The sequence below is a fragment of the Cherax quadricarinatus genome, chromosome 72 (assembly GCF_038502225.1).
Source record: "Cherax quadricarinatus isolate ZL_2023a chromosome 72, ASM3850222v1, whole genome shotgun sequence".
Classification (NCBI taxonomy): Eukaryota; Metazoa; Arthropoda; class Malacostraca; order Decapoda; family Parastacidae; genus Cherax; species Cherax quadricarinatus.
Window position 1 is genome coordinate 1,714,782 of NC_091363.1, and position 17,500 is coordinate 1,732,281.

Genomic DNA, 17,500 nt, shown 5'->3' on the forward strand with positions numbered 1-17,500 from the left:
GAGAGAAAAGAGGTGTTTATAGAAGCATGGAAAGGGGAGAAGATAATGTTATTAATATGTTATTATCAAAAGAAAAGTACAGAAGGGGATTAATATGGTTAAACACGACTATGGAATTAATGTAAGTAAAAAATTAAAGATTATTGCTAGAGAATTCTTTCAAGTGTATAAGACAAACATTAGGAATAAAACAGGGCAACTGAAAACTATTATTATTAATTATTATTATTATTATTATTATTATTATTATTATTATTATTATTATTATTATTATTATTATTATTATTATTATTATTATTATAAAAAAGAAGCGCTAAACCACAAGGGCTATACAGCAAGTGAGAACTAGTTCTGGACAACTCACTGAATTATTTAATTACAATGTACATGTTAGCGTAGTTGTACTCAAAATTAAAACAGACATAATGTCTGTAAGACAAACACCATAACACAGCATAAATAAGCAAGTGTATTAATAACTGTGTTTCCCCAGCAATACAGACGAAAAATTAAGACACATGTGCAACATCTGGGTGTCTTTATTGTAGACGTTTCGCCATCCAGTGGCTTTATAAATACAAATTATACTGTCTTCAAGTTATGTCCTAGAATCTGTATTGATAAAGCCACTGGATGGCGAAACGTCTACAATAAAGATACCCAGATGTTGCACATGTGTCTTAACTTTTATCTTGTGCAAGAAAGGTATAAAATACCGACAATATGAAAGTTAAGACACATGTGCAACATCTGGAAATCTTTATTGTAGACGTTTCGCCATCCAGTGGCTTTATCAATACAGATTCTAGGACATAATAAGAAGACAGTAGAACTATATACAAAAGATGAGGTAATCAGTCCCTCGGCCTTGGAGTTAGTGTTCACAGCATCGTGGTGGAGGAGAATCTGGAGCAAAGGCAAGAAGACTGGCGGTTATATAGGCGTCAGTGGATAGGGACGGGCAGCAGACGAGGGCAAAGTCACTGGTAGGCGGGATTCCCCAGTGGAAGTAGGTCCTTCCCAAAGAGATGGGTTAGTTGCAGCAGCCGTGAAGAAGGTCTTGTAGATGTCCTCTGAACCAAGATTCCATGATGTTGCAGTGTCTGACAATCTATAAGGATTATTCTCTATAAGGATTACAATGCTGAGTTTACAGAAATTTCGTTATTGTTTGGTTTACATGTAGTAAAATTGTGATTACAGAGTGTACCACTAGAACGCTTAGCATGGCTAGGCATTTCGGGCATACTTAGTTTTATTCTTAATATTACAAATTATGAGGTAAGTTGGTATTATGGCTAAGTGACTAAATACTAGTTTGTGAGTTTAGCAATGTGAATGCTTTTGATGAGAGTAAGACACTTGTGCAACATCTGGGTATCTTTATTGTAGACGTTTCGCCATCCAGTGGCTTTATCAATACAAATTCTAGGACATAACTTGAAGACAGTAGAACTATGTACAGAAGATGAGGTAATCAGTCCCTCAACCTAGGAGTAGGTGCGAACAGCACCATAGTCGTGGAGATTCTGAAGCAGAAGAAAGAATCCTGGCGCTTATATAGTAACGTCAGGTGAAGCAGACGAGGGCAAATTCACTGGTAGGCGGGATTCCCCAGTGGAAGTAGGTCCTTCCCAAAGAGATGGGTTAGTTGTAGTGGTAGTTGTCGTAGTCGTGAAGGTTATGTACATGTCCTCAGAATTAAGATTCCATGTTCTTATAAGAACATAAGAACATAAGAACGAAGGAACACTGCAAAAGGCCTACTGGCCCATGCGAGGTAGGTCCAAGTCTCCTACCGGCTTAAGCCAATGCACCCAACCTAGTCAGGTCAGGTCACATTGACTTAAGGGAGGAACACGGCAACCGACCTGGTAGCACAAGCTATCAGGTCCAACTCACACCCACCCACATCCACTCATGTATTTATCCAACCTATTTTTAAAGCTACACAACGTTCTGGCCTCTATAACTGTACTCGGGAGTTTGTTCTACTCATCCACAACTCTATTACCAAACCAGTACTTTCCTATATACTTCCTGAATCTGAATTTTTCCAACTTAAAACCATTGCTGCGAGTCCTGTCTAGGCTAGATATTTTCAGCACACTATTTACATCCCCTTTATTTATTCCTGTCTTCCATTTATACACCTCAATCATATCCCCCCTAATTCTACGTCTTTCTAGAGAGTGCAGATTCAGGGCCCTTAGTCTATCCTCATAGGGAAGGTTTCTGATACATGGGATCAACTTTGTCATCCTCCTTTGTACATTTTCCAGAGAATTTATATCCATTCTGTAATACGGTGACCAAAACTGTGCAGCATAATCTAAATGAGGCCTAACCAAGGATGTATCGAGTTGAAGAACAACCTGAGGACTCCTATTATTTATGCTTCTTGATATGAAGCCAAGGATTCTATTAGCTTTATTGCGAACACTTATGCACTGTTGTCTTGGTTTCAGATTACTGCTAACCAGAACTCCTAAATCTTTTTCGCAATCCGTAATATTAAGATCTACATTATTTAGTTTATATGTGGCATGGTTATTGTCCTGTCCAACATTTAGAACTTTGCATTTGTCTATATTAAACTGCATCTGCCACTTCTCCGACCACTGCATCAGTCTATTCAAATCTTCCTGGAGTGCTCGAATGTCCTCGTCAGAATGAATTCGACGGCCTATTTTGGTGTCATCGGCAAACTTGCCGATGTCGCTCTTTATGCCCTCCTCTATGTCGTTTATGTAGATTGTGAACAGCAGGGGGCCCAACACTGACCCCTGTGGAACACCGCTCGTGACGCTTCCCCACTCTGATTTCTCCCCATTTATGCAAACTCTCTGCTGCCTATTTGTCAACCATGCCTCTATCCAGGAAAAAATTTCTCCTCCTATTCCATGTGCTTTAATTTTCCTCAATAGTCTCTGATGTGGGACCCTGTCAAAAGCCTTACTGAAGTCCATATACACAATATCATATTCATTACCATGATCTACTTCCTCAAATACCTTAGTGAAAAAAGTTAATAAATTCGTAAGGCAGGAACGCCCCTTTGTAAAACCATGCTGAGATTCGTTGATTAATTTATGCTTTTCAAGGTGGCTACGAACTGCCTCGGCAATTATTGATTCCATAAATTTTCCCACTATGGAGGTTAGGCTTATTGGTCTATAGTTCGAAGCTAAGGACCTGTCACCTGTTTTGAAAATAGGTATCACATTTGCCATTTTCCACTGATCTGGCACCATGCCAGTTTGTAGTGATATGAAAGTTAAGACACATGTGCAACATCTGGATATCTTTATTGTAGACGTTTCGCCATCCAGTGGCTTTATCAATACAGTAGTGATATGTTGAAAAGATTAGCCAAAGGTGTGCTAAGCTCCTCTTTACATTCCTTTAGAAACCCTTGCATACAGTTCATCACAATATGAAAGGACCTGGGGATTTGTTAGGTTTTAATTTATCCATTTGCCTAAGTGACCATGTCACTTGTGACCCTAATCGTGCACAGTTTATTATCGTCAGTGTCTGTTCTACATAATTTATCATTACTGGAATATCGCTAATAGGTATCCTCTTGTGTACAAAACTGAGAGGAAGTATGTGTTCACTGGTAAAAAGTTCTACACATTTCCTTATCACTGTCTGACAAGTTGTGCAAGAAAGGTATAAAATACCGACAATATGAAAGTTAAGACACATGTGCAACATCTGGATATCTTTATTGTAGACGTTTCGCCATCCAGTGGCTTTATCAATACAGAGGACATAATAGGAAGACAGTAGAACTATATACAAAAGATGAGGTAATCAGTCCCTCGGCCTTGGAGTTAGTGTTCACAGCATCGTGGTGGAGGAGAGTCTGGAGCAAAGGCAAGAAGACTGGCGTTTTTATAGGCGTCAGTGGAAGGGACGGGCAGCAGACGAGGGCAGTCACTGGTAGGCGGGATTCCCCAGAAGTAGGTCCTTTTGTTGTAGCAGCCGTGAAGAAGGTCTTGTAGTGTCCTCTGAACCAAGATTCCATGATGTTGCAGTGTCTGACAAGTTGTGCAAGAAAGGTATAAAATACCGACAATATGAAAGTTAAGACACATGTGCAACATCTGGATATCTTTATTGTAGACGTTTCGCCATCCAGTGGCTTTATCAATACAGATTCTAGGACATAATAGGAAGACAGTAGAACTATATACAAAAGATGAGGTAATCAGTCCCTCGGCCTTGGAGTTAGTGTTCACAGCATCGTGGTGGAGGAGAGTCTGGAGCAAAGGCAAGAAGTCTGGCGTTTTTATAGGAGTCAGTGGAAGGGACGGGCAGCAGACGAGGGCAGTCACTGGTAGGCGGGATTCCCCAGTGGAAGTAGGTCCTTCCCAAAGAGATGGGTTAGTTGCAGCAGCCGTGAAGAAGGTCCTGTAGATGTCCTCTGAACCAAGATTCCATGATGTTGCAGTGTCTGACAAGTTGTGCAAGAAAGGTAGTGATATGTTGAAAAGATTAGCCAAAGGTGTGCTAAGCTCCTCTTTACATTCCTTTAGAACCCTTGCATACAGTTCATCAGGGCCTGGGGATTTGTTAGGTTTTAATTTATCCATTTGCCTAAGGACCATGTCACTTGTGACCCTAATCGTGCACAGTTTATTATCGTCCTGTTCTACATAATTTATCATTACTGGAATATCGCTGGTATCCTCTTGTGTAAAAACTGAGAGGAAGTATGTGTTAAAAATTCTACACATTTCCTTATCACTGTCAGTGAGCTGACCCGAGGAACTTTTGAGTGGGCCTATCTTGTCCCTGATCTTACTTCTGTGTACCTGAAAGAATCCTTTTGGGTTAGTCTTCGATTCTCTTGCAACTTTAACCTCATAATCTCTTTTTGCTTTTCTAATTCCCTTTTTTATTTCTCTCTTTAACTGAATATATTGATTTCTTAATTGCCCCTCTCCTCTTTTGATTTGCCTATATATGCCTCTCTTTTGACCAATCAGATATTTTAATCTATTGTTCATCCATTTAGGATCATTTTTGTTTGATCTGATTTCCCTATTTGGAACATAATTTGACTGAGCAGCTAGAACTATGCCCTGGAAAGCATCATATCGGCAACCATCACCACCTACCTGACCCTTAGTCAGGTCATTCCAGTTCAGCCCACCTAAGTAATTTTTCAGTCCTATGAAATCAGCCAAGCGAAAGTCAGGGACGGAGACTTGATTGCCATTATTAGGGGAATTCCATGATATATTAAAACTGAGTGATTTGTGATCACTTTCCCCAAGCTCATCATTAACCTCAAGATTATTAATTAGTGTTTCCCTACTGGCAAGAACCAAGTCAATGAGGTTATTTCCGTTAGTTGGCTCTGTCACAAACTGTTTTAAAAAACAATCCTGGATCGTATCAAGAAAGTCACCTGACTCTAAATTTCCTGTCAAATTGCTCCAGTCAATCTGTCTATAGTTGAAATCTCCCATTAGCACAACATTTTCGTATGTAGATGCCTTACGAATTTCGTCCCATAGAAGTTTACTGCACTCCCTATCAAGATTTGGGGCCCTGTAAATCACACCCAAAATTAGTTTTTCTCGGCCCTCGAGAAGCTGTAACCAAACAGATTCAGTGGCTGACGCTTCTAATTTAATATCTTGTCTAACACAACAATTTAAATTGTCTCTGACATACATCGCTACTCCACCACCTTTCCTGTTGACCCTGTCAGTATGTCAGGTCACATTGACTTAAGGGAGGAACACGGCAACCTACCTGGTAGCACAAGCTAATCACGTCCAACTCTCAGTAGTTTGTTCTCATTTAACATAAGAAACACATCCTACCTATTTACATAGCTAACAATAATGATGATAATGATGATAACTGATGACACAAATAATAATATTAAGCCAAACATATTTATTTTAGCTCTTAAGATACTCGTAATATAATCCTGAGTTACATTACACTCTGACAACATTTAGATACACAGGCGTAACAATTATGTCCCCAGGATGCCACCCACACCAGTCCATTAACACCCAGGTACCTATTTTACTGCTAGGTGAACATGGACGGCAGGTGTCTCAAGGAAATACGTCCCAATGTTTCCACCCGTACCGGGGATCGAACCATGGACCTCCATGTCTAAGGGCATTTATTTATTATTTTTGTTATCACACTGGCCGATTCCCACCAAGGCAGGGTGGCCCGAAAAAGAAAAACTTTCACCATCATTCACTCCATCACTGTCTTGCCAGAAGGGTGCTTTACACTACAGTTTTTAAACTGCAACATTAACACCCCTCCTTCAGAGTGCAGGCACTGTACTTCCCATCTCCAGGACTCAAGTCCGGCCTGCCGGTTTCCCTGAACCCCTTCATAAATGTTACTTTGCTCACACTCCAACAGCACGTCAAGTATTAAAAACCATTTGTCTCCATTCACTCCTATCAAACACGCTCACGCATGCCTGCTGGAAGTCCAAGCCCCTCGCACACAAAACCTTCTTTACCCCCTCTCTCCAACCTTTCCTAGGCCGACCCCTATCCCGCCTTCCTTCCACTACAGACTGATACACTCTTGAAGTCATTCTGTTTCGCTCCATTCTCTCTACATGTCCGAACCACCTCCACAACCCTTCCTCAGCCCTCTGGACAACAGTTTTGGTAATCCCGCACCTCCTCCTAACTTCCAAACTACGAATTCTCTGCATTATATTCACACCACACATTGCCCTCAGACATGACATCTCCACTGCCTCCAGCCTTCTCCTCGCTGCAACATTCATCACCCATGCTTCACACCCATATAAGAGCGTTGGTAAAACTATACTCTCATACATTCCCCTCTTTGCCTCCAAGGACAAAGTTCTTTGTCTCCACAGACTCCTAAGTGCACCACTCACTCTTTTCCCCTCATCAATTCTATGATTCACCTCATCTTTCATAGACCCATCCCCTGACACGTCCACTCCCAAATATCTGAATACATTCACCTCCTCCATACTCTCTCCCTCCAATCTGATATTCAATCTTTCATCACCTAATCTTTTTGTTATCCTCATAACCTTACTCTTTCCTGTATTCGCCTTTAATTTTCTTCTTTTGCACACCCTACCAAATTCATCCACCAATCTCTGCAACTTCTCTTCAGAATCTCCCAAGAGCACAGTGTCATCAGCAAAGAGCAGCTGTGACAACTCCCACTTTGTGTGTGATTCTTTATCTTTTAACTCCACGCCTCTTGCCAAGACCCTCGCATTTACTTCTCTTACAACCCCATCTATAAATATATTAAACAACCACAGTGACATCACACATCCTTGTCTAAGGCCTACTTTTACTGGGAAAAAATTTCCCTCTTTCCTACATACTCTAACTTGAGCCTCACTATCCTCGTAAAAACTCTTCACTGCTTTCAGTAACCTACCTCCTACACCATACACTTGCAACATCTGCCACATTGCCCCCCTATGCACCCTGTCATACGCCTTTTCCAAATCCATAAATGCCACAAAGACCTCTTCAGCCTTATCTAAATACTGTTCACTTATATGTTTCACTGTAAACACCTGGTCCACACACCCCCTACCTTTCCTAAAGCCTCCTTGTTCATCTGCTATCCTATTCTCCGTCTTACTCTTAATTCTTTCAATAATAACTCTACCATACACTTTACCAGGTATACTCAGCAGACTTATCCCCCTATAATTTTTGCACTCTCTTTTATCCCCTTTGCCTTTATACAAAGGAACTATGCATGCTCTCTGCCAATCCCTAGGTACCTTACCCTCTTCCATACATTTATTAAATAATTGCACCAACCACTCCAAAACTATATCCCCACCTGCTTTTAACATTTCTATCTTTATCCCATCAATCCCGGCTGCCTTACCCCCTTTCATTTTACCTACTGCCTCACGAACTTCCCCCACACTCACATCTGGCTCTTCCTCACTCCTACAAGATGTTATTCCTCCTTGTCCTATACACGAAATCACAGCTTCCCTATCTTCATCAACATTTAACAATTCCTCAAAATATTCCCTCCATCTTCCCAATACCTCTAACTCTCCATTTAATAACTCTCCTCTCCTATTTTTAACTGACAAATCCATTTGTTCTCTAGGCTTTCTTAGCTTGTTAATCTCACTCCAAAACTTTTTCTTATTTTCAACAAATTTGTTGATAACATCTCACCCACTCTCATTTGCTCTCTTTTTACATTGCTTCACCACTCTCTTAACCTCTCTCTTTTTCTCCATATACTCTTCCCTCTATGCATCACTTCTACTTTGTAAAAACTTCTCATATGCTAACTTTTTCTCCCTTACTACTCTCTTTACATCATCATTCCACCAATCGCTCCTCTTCCCTCCCGCACCCACTTTCCTGTAACCACAAACTTCTGCTGAACACTCTAACACTACATTTTTAAACCTACCCCATACCTCTTCGACCCCATTGCCTATGCTCTCATTAGCCCATCTATCCTCCAATAGCTGTTTATATCTTACCCTAACTGCCTCCTCTTTTAGTTTATAAACCTTCACCTCTCTCTTCCCTGATACTTCTATTCTCCTTGTATCCCATCTACCTTTTACTCTCAGTGTAGCTACAACTAGAAAGTGATCTGATATATCTGTGGCCCCTCTATAAACATGTACATCCTGAAGTCTACTCAACAGTCTTTTATCTACCAATACATAATCCAACAAACTACTGTCATTTCGCCCTACATCATATCTTGTATACTTATTTATCCTCTTTTTCTTAAAATATGTATTACCTATAACTAAACCCCTTTCTATACAAAGTTCAATCAAAGGGCTCCCATTATCATTTACACCTGGCACCCCAAACTTACCTACCACACCCTCTCTAAAAGTTTCTCCTACTTTAGCATTCAGATCCCCTACCACAATTACTCTTTCACTTGGTTCAAAGGCTCCTATACATTCACTTAACATCTCCCAAAATCTCTCTCTCTCCTCTGCATTCCTCTCTTCTCCAGGTGCATACACGCTTATTATGACCCACTTCTCGCATCCAACCTTTACTTTAATCCACATAATTCTTGAATTTACTCATTCATATTTTCTTTTCTCCTTCCATAACTGATCATTCAACATTACTGCTACCCCTTCCTTTGCTCTAACTCTCTCAGATACTCCAGATTTAATCCCATTTATTTCCCCCACTGAAACTCTCCTACCCCCTTCTGCTTTGTTTCGCTTAGAGCCAGGACATCCAACTTCTTTTCATTCATAACATCAGCAATCATCTGTTTTTTGTCATCCGCACTACATCCACGCACATTTAAGCATCCCAGTTTTATAAAGTTTTTCTTCTTCTCTTTTTTAGTAAATGTCTACAGGAGAAGGGGTTACTAGCCCATTGCTCCCGGCATTTTAGTCGCCTCATACGACACGCATGGCTTACGGAGGAAAGATTCTTTTCCACTTCCCCATGGACAATAGAAGAAATAAAGAAGAACAAGAGCTATTTAGAAAAAGGAGAAAAACCTAGATGTATGTATATATATATGCATGTGCGTGTCTGTGAAGTGTGACCAAAGTGTAAGTAGGAGTAGCAAGATATCCCTGTTATCTAGCGTGTTTATGAGACAGAAAAAGGGCATTTATGGGTAGATAATAATACAGACTAAATTATGAGAAAAGTAGACAAATTTTCTCTAAATTTTGGCACAGGATGCAAGACCCAAATTAATTCATTTTTGGGGTTTATTCTAGGTAATTTACACTAGGATAAGTAAGACACATTCCTACACTTAGGTATCTTTATTTCGAAACGTTTCGCCCACACAGCAGGCTTCTGTCGAGTACAGAATTAGCAGAAACAGTAGAGATGTGAAGACGATGTCATCAGTTCTTCACCCTTCAAGACGTAGTTTTGAGGTGATCAGTCTCTCATTCTGAAGTTTTGTTCCATAGTTTGGAACATTGTTCCAGACACAAACAAACGTTCAGTACAAACACACACTGGAAGTAGGATAGTCTGGCATGTGACGTAGTGGAGGCAGGAACCATACATAGTTTTAAGATGAGGTATGATAAAGCTCATGGAGCAGGGAGAGAGAGTGGACCTAGTAGCGACCAGTGAAGAGGCGGGACCAGGAGCTATGTCTTGACCCCTGCAATCAATAATAGGTGACTACAATACGAACACCCACAAACTACAGCTAACACACTCATTACAAACACACATTCATTACACAAACACACAGTACAAACACACACATTTAATATAAACACAATACAAACACCCTTTAATACAAATACAATACAAACACGCAATGCAAACACAATACAAACACACAATACAAACACACACATTTAATATAAACACACAATACAAACACACCCATTTAATACAAACACACAATACAAACACAATACAAACACAATACAAACACACAATACAAACACACAATACAAACACACAATACAAACACAATACAAACACAATACAAACACACAATACAAACACAATACAAACACAATACAAACACACAATACAAACACAATACAAACACACAATACAAACACACACATTTAATATAAACACACAATACAAACACACCCATTTAATACAAACACACAATACAAACACAATACAAACACAATACAAACACACAATACAAACACACAATACAGACACACAATACAAACACAATACAAACACAATACAAACACACAATACAAACACAATACAAACACACAATACAAACACAATACAAACACAATACAAACACACAATACAAACACAATACAAACACACAATACCAACACACAATACAAACACAATACAAACACATAATACAAACACACAATACAAACACACAATACAAACGCACAATACAAACACAAAATACAAACAATACAAACACACAATACAAGCACACAATACAAACAATACAAACACACAATACAAACACAAAATACAAACAATACAAACACAATACAACCACACAATACAAACACAATACAAACACAATACAAACACAATACAAACACAATACAAACACACAATACAAACACAATACAAACACAATACAAACACAAAATACAAACAATACAAACACACAATACAAACACAAAATACAAACAATACAAACACAATACAAACACAATACAAACACAATACAAACACACAATACAAACACACAATACAAACACAATACAAACACACAATACAAACACACAATACAAACACAATACAAACACAATACAAACACACAATACAACCACACAATACAAACACACAATACAAACACAATACAAACACACAATACAAACACACAATACAAACACAATACAAACACAATACAAACACAATACAACCACACAATACAAACACAATACAAACACAATACAAACACAATACAAACACACAATACAAACACACAATACAAACACAATACAAACACAATACAAACACAATACAAACACACAATGCAAACACAATACAAACACAATACAAACACAATACAAACACACAATACAAACACAATACAAACACAATACAAACACACAATACAAACACACAATACAAACACAATACAAACACACAATACAAACACAATACAAACACAATACAAACACAATACAAACACAATACAAACACACAATACAAACACACAATACAAACACACAATACAACCACACAATACAAACACAATACAAACACAATACAAACACACAATGCAAACACAATACAAACACAATACAAACACACAATACAAACACAATACAAACACACAATACAAACACAATACAAACACAATACAAACACACAATACAAACACACAATACAAACACAATACAAACACACAATACAAACACACAATACAAACACACAATACAAACACACAATACAAACAATACAAACACACAATTCAAACACAAAATACAAACAATACAAATACAATACAACCACACAATACAAACACAATACAAACACAATACAAACACAATACAAACACAATACAAACACACAATACAAACACAATACAAACACAATACAAACACAATACAAACACACAATACAAACACAATACAAACACAATACAAACACAATACAAACACAATACAAACACACAATACAACCACACAATACAAACACAATACAAACACAATACAAACACACAATACAAACACACAATACAAACACAATACAAACAAAATACAAACACAATACAAACACACAATACAAACACAATACACACAATACAAACACACAATACAAACACACAATACAAACACAATACAAACAATACAAACACAATACAAACAATACAAACACAATACAAACACACAATACAAACACACAATACAAACACACAATACAAACACAATACAAACAATACAAACACAATACAAACAATACAAACACAATACAAACAATACAAACACACAATACAAACAATACAAACACACAATACAAACACACAATACAAACACACAATACAAACACACAATACAAACACAATACAAACAATACAAACAATACAAACACAATACAAACACAATACAAACAATACAAACACAATACAAACACAATACAAACAATACAAACACAATACAAACACAATACAAACACAATACAAACAATACAAACACACAATACAAACACACATAGATAAACAATACAAACACACACATATACAAACACCACCACAAACACTAACACACACATACACTGATAAATTAACCATAATTTAGTTAACACTGAGTTAACATTGTAGATATATGAAGTAATATAAACAATGTATATAGTGGAGGTAAGAGAAGTGTGGCAACACTGTAGAGCACAGACTACCACTTCCTCACAACACCGAGACTTGACTTGTTATTTTAGGTATTTTCTGGGGTTATTTTTTACTTTTCAAGTTAATTTAAGGTGTGGTAGAGTTAGTAGTGTGTGTGTGGTGATGATGGTGTATGTGTAGTGAGTCAGTAGTGTGTGTGAGGTGGTGAATTATGTGTTTAACACTCGCCATGTTGGGTGATGCTCTGGGGGGGATCTTGATCCCAGGTGTTGGATCTGCTCTTACCTGCCTTTACACTGACTATTAATTGACTCCCATTCAATAAATGCTCTCTGACTCGTCTGGGTTTAGCGCTTACTCCCTGAATTATATAATTGCCTTTGTTTAATATAGTCGTGTTTATTTAGTCACAGGTAAACAATTATAATAAATTATTATACAATAAATTACCAACAATAATACAAAAAGTCAGACAAACTAACTTATTCACATTGTGGTCCTTAAGTAAGGTCAACAATAGAAATAAGTTACTTTTGTCTGACCTTTTTGGGTTATCCTGGGTAATTTACACGTCCTCACCTACTTGACTCACCTGGGTCGATTCACAGCTCCTGGCCCCGCCTCTTCACTGGCTGGTACTGGGTCACTCGTCCTGTTCCATGAGCTTTATCATACCTCTGCTTAAAGCTATGTATGGATCCTGCCTCCACTACATCGCTTCCCAAACTATTCCACTTACTGACTACTCTGTGGCTGAAGAAATACTTCCTAACATCCCTGTGATTCATCTGTGTCTTCAGCTTCCAACTGTGTCCCCTTGTTACTGTGTCCAATCTCTGGAACATCCTGTCTTTGTCCACCTTGTCAATTCCTCTCAGTATTTTGTATGTCGTTATCATGTCCCCCCTCTCTCCTGTCCTCCAGTGTCGTCAGGTTGATTTCCCTTAACCTCTCCTCGTAGGACATACCTCTTAGCTCTGGGACTAGTCTTGTTGCAAACCTTTGCACTTTCTCTAGTTTCTTTACGTGCTTGGCTAGGTGTGGGTTCCAAACTTGTGCCGCATACTCCAATATGGGCCTAACGTACACGGTGTACAGGGTCCTGAACGATTCCTTATTAAGATGTCGGAATGCTGTTCTGAGGTTTGCCAGGCGCCCATATGCTGCAGCAGTTATTTGGTTGATGTGCGCTTCAGGAGATGTGCCTGGTGTTATACTCACCCCAAGATCTTTTTCCTTGAGTGAGGTTTGTAGTCTCTGGCCCCCTAGACTGTACTCCGTCTGCGGTCTTCTTTGCCCTTCCCCAATCTTCATGACTTTGCACTTGGTGGGATTGAACTCCAGGAGCCAATTGCTGGACCAGGTCTGCAGCCTGTCCAGATCCCTTTGTAGTTCTGCCTGGTCTTCGATCAAATGAATTTTTCTCGTCAACTTGACATTATCTGCAAAGAAGGACAGTTCGGAGTCTATTCCTTCTGTCATATCGTTCACAAATACCAGAAACAGCACTGGGCCTAGGAATGACCCCTGTGGCACCCTGCCTGTTACAGGTGCCCACTCTGATACCCCATCACGTACCATGACTCACTGTTGTCTTCTTGACAGGTATTCCCTGATCCATTGTAGTGCCTTACCTGTTATCCCTGCTTGGTCCTCCAGTTTTTGCACTAATCTCTTGTGTGGAACTGTGTCAAATGCCCTCTTACAGTCCAAGAAAATGCAATCTATCCACTCCTCTCTCTCTTGTCTTACTGCTGTCACCCTGTCATAGAACTCCAGTAGGTTTGTGACACAGGATTTCCCGTCCCTGAAACCGTGCTGGTTGTCGTTGATAAGCTCATTCCTTTCTAGTTCCACCACTCTTCTCCTGATAATCTTCTCCATGCCTTTGCATACTATGTATTATAAGTGTGCATTTATGTGTACTTGTACCTAAATAAACCTTAAGGTGAGGTCCCAGACCCTTGTGTTGCATGATACATATGGGTTTAGTGCTCGTTTTTCAGTATACCAGTACATAATTATATTATTATTCCAGGCCTCTTTTAAGTTATCAAGGAATAAATTTTATTTAATCTTTTTCAAAGGGGATTAATCATTGTGTTTTTAATTCACGCTGCTTATTCTAACTTACGATACTATGGTATTTACGTTTTTGTTCAACTTTTACGTTTGTGTCTTATAGTGTGTGTTAATTTTATCTTTCCCCTTTATTGTGTGTGTATGTATGAGTGTTGAGTCACCTGTGTATGATAATTGTACTTATGAGGTATTAGACACGTGTGCAGCATCTGGATATAATAATAATAATAATAATAATAATAATAATAATGATAATAATATCTTTATTTCTGCAAGTACATATACAGTGTATACAGGCCTAGCTGATATACTGTGACATCAATGGCATACAGTGCAGAGCATTTCGGGCAGATTAGGTCAATTTTGTCCCAGGATGTGACCCACACCACTCGTTTAACACCCAGGTCCCCATTTTACCGATGGGTGAACGGAGACAGTAGGTGTCTTATGGAAACACGGCCTAATGTTTTCCAGCCATACCTGGGATCGACCTCTGGACTTCAGTGTGTGAGCTAAGTAGGCTAGCATTTGAGCTATCTCTGTTGTAGACATTCCACCATCCAGGTGTCCCATGGCCTGGTAGGCAGTGTTCTCGCTTCACACACAGTGTCTCTCGTTTGATCCCTGGCCTTGTGGAAACTTCGGGTGTGTTTTCTTACACCTATTGTCCTGGTCACCTAGCAAGCAAGTAGGTACCTGGGTGTTAGTCAACTGGTGTTGGTCGCATCCTTGGGGACTTAGATTTAAGGATCCCAATGGAAATAAGACAGTCCCTTGATGATGCACTGACTTTCTTGGGTTATCCTGGGTGGCTAACCCTCCAGGTTTAAAAATCCCAACAAAATCTTATCAATACAAATTCAAGGACATAATGGGAAGACTGTAGTAGAACTATATACAAAAGATGAGGGAATCACTCCCTCATCCTTGGTGTTGGTGAAGAGCACTGTAGTCGTGAAGATCTTCCCATTATGTCCTTGAATTTGTACCAATAAAACCACTGGATGGTGAAATGTCTACAGATAAAGTTACCCAGATGTTTCACATGTATCTGATTCTTTGTCTTATTGGTATTGTATACCATTCATATACAGTTGTACTTAAATGTACCTGTACCTAAATAAACTTACTACAGGTACTCCTCACTTTACAATCCACCTGTTTAATGACCACTTGGACTAGGACAAGCTCTCCAACAAGTGTAATGTGTGTATTTTACTTTTTTATTATTTTTTTAACATCTAGTTCTGTTTTTAATATACTAAAAATGTTATAAATGGTGCAAATGTGACATTAAAATAATATCTAAAGATGGTTGACACAAACCCACTACCAGTACAGCATGCCAGAAATATCAGTAAGGGACGGCTTCTCGCTTAACTACCAATTTGCTTACCGACCTTCTCTCAGGAACGGAACTCAGTTGTTAAGTGAGCAGTACCTGTACTGTTACTACTACCGCCTTCAAGGGAGACTCCTTGATGATGGTGAGGGGCTCTTCAATTCCCTTCCTTGGATCAAAACTGATTTCCTCCCATTCCACAGGGTTGTGTGACCCCTGTGGTTTTATTGCTACCCCATGAATGTGATGATAATCTTCAGATTATTACCTTGAGTTGATTAATTACCTGGGGGTCACAATCTTTTTTCCACTATCAGGTTTGGAAAACTATGTTCCCCATTTCGAGTCAGACACAGATGCCTCGTGCATGGATATCACATTTAGATATATCTGGCATCTTTCTGAAAGGACTACCAGGTTAATATGAGTTCACTATATTACACTGAACTCTCCTCTCTGTTAGAGAACATGCAGGATTCACTGCTTATGTACTCTTAACTGGTAATAATGGTAGAATTATTGACAAAATGTTAGGTAATGGACACAGAAGCAACTAAAGTAACATTTTGTGGCAACGTTTTGCTTTCCAGGAACTCTTGGAGAGCAAAACAATAAAATGTCACATTAGTTGCATCTGTGTCTGTTTATCTACTCTTAAATAACCTTGCCAAAAATCCCACCTTTAATGTTGATGCTCTCTTTGATTTTTTTTTTTATTAAAACTAACCAGTTGCACTAATTTTGACTTCAGTTTTTTGCTAAACTTTTACCTCAACAAACCCCCTAACCTTGCACACTTTCTCACAGCCACTGCTATGTCATTCATAAATTTTAAGCAAATGTGTTTGAATATAATAACAAATTATAATAATTCCCATCAGCTATTGACTGCTGATGGTGCAGCTGCTGTATGGCACTACTACTCATTCCAGTCACTTATGTTGCTGTTGTTAATGGCACTGCCACTGTTGCTGCTGCACTTAAAATCACAGTCATTATGTAGGCTCTGTCTCCACTTTTCTACTTCACCTGTCAGCCTTCCCAATTTCTTAAATAGGCCACAAGATTATGTTCCTAGGTTATCTCGGGTTACTAACCCTCTGGGCTAATAATCCGAATAAAATTTTTGTCACTGCAAAAAAAAGGATAGCAAACTTGCTAGAGTGCAAAATATTAATAATAAACCTCCATATCACAGCCATTTGACAGGTGAGTAGTATCTTCTTGGATGGTTACTGTCCACCAACTTGCTTCTTTAATAAGCTATTACAGATGAATTAATAG

The 17,500-nt window shown here is 38.8% G+C and overlaps 1 protein-coding gene across 2 annotated transcripts in view; it reads left to right on the top strand.

The window, feature by feature from the left end:
* Nucleotides 1-12,808: 12,808 nt before the first annotated feature.
* pasha (partner of drosha) overlaps nt 12,809-17,500 on the top strand; it is a 52,916-nt gene continuing 48,224 nt past the window's right edge. Inside the window, exon 1 of one of the 2 annotated variants that reach the window (XM_053794903.2) lies at nt 12,809-12,881. The gene's annotated coding sequence lies outside the window, so the exon portion shown is untranslated. The remainder of the gene's footprint in view (nt 12,882-17,500) is intronic. The other variant, XM_070100270.1, reaches the window with a different exon arrangement.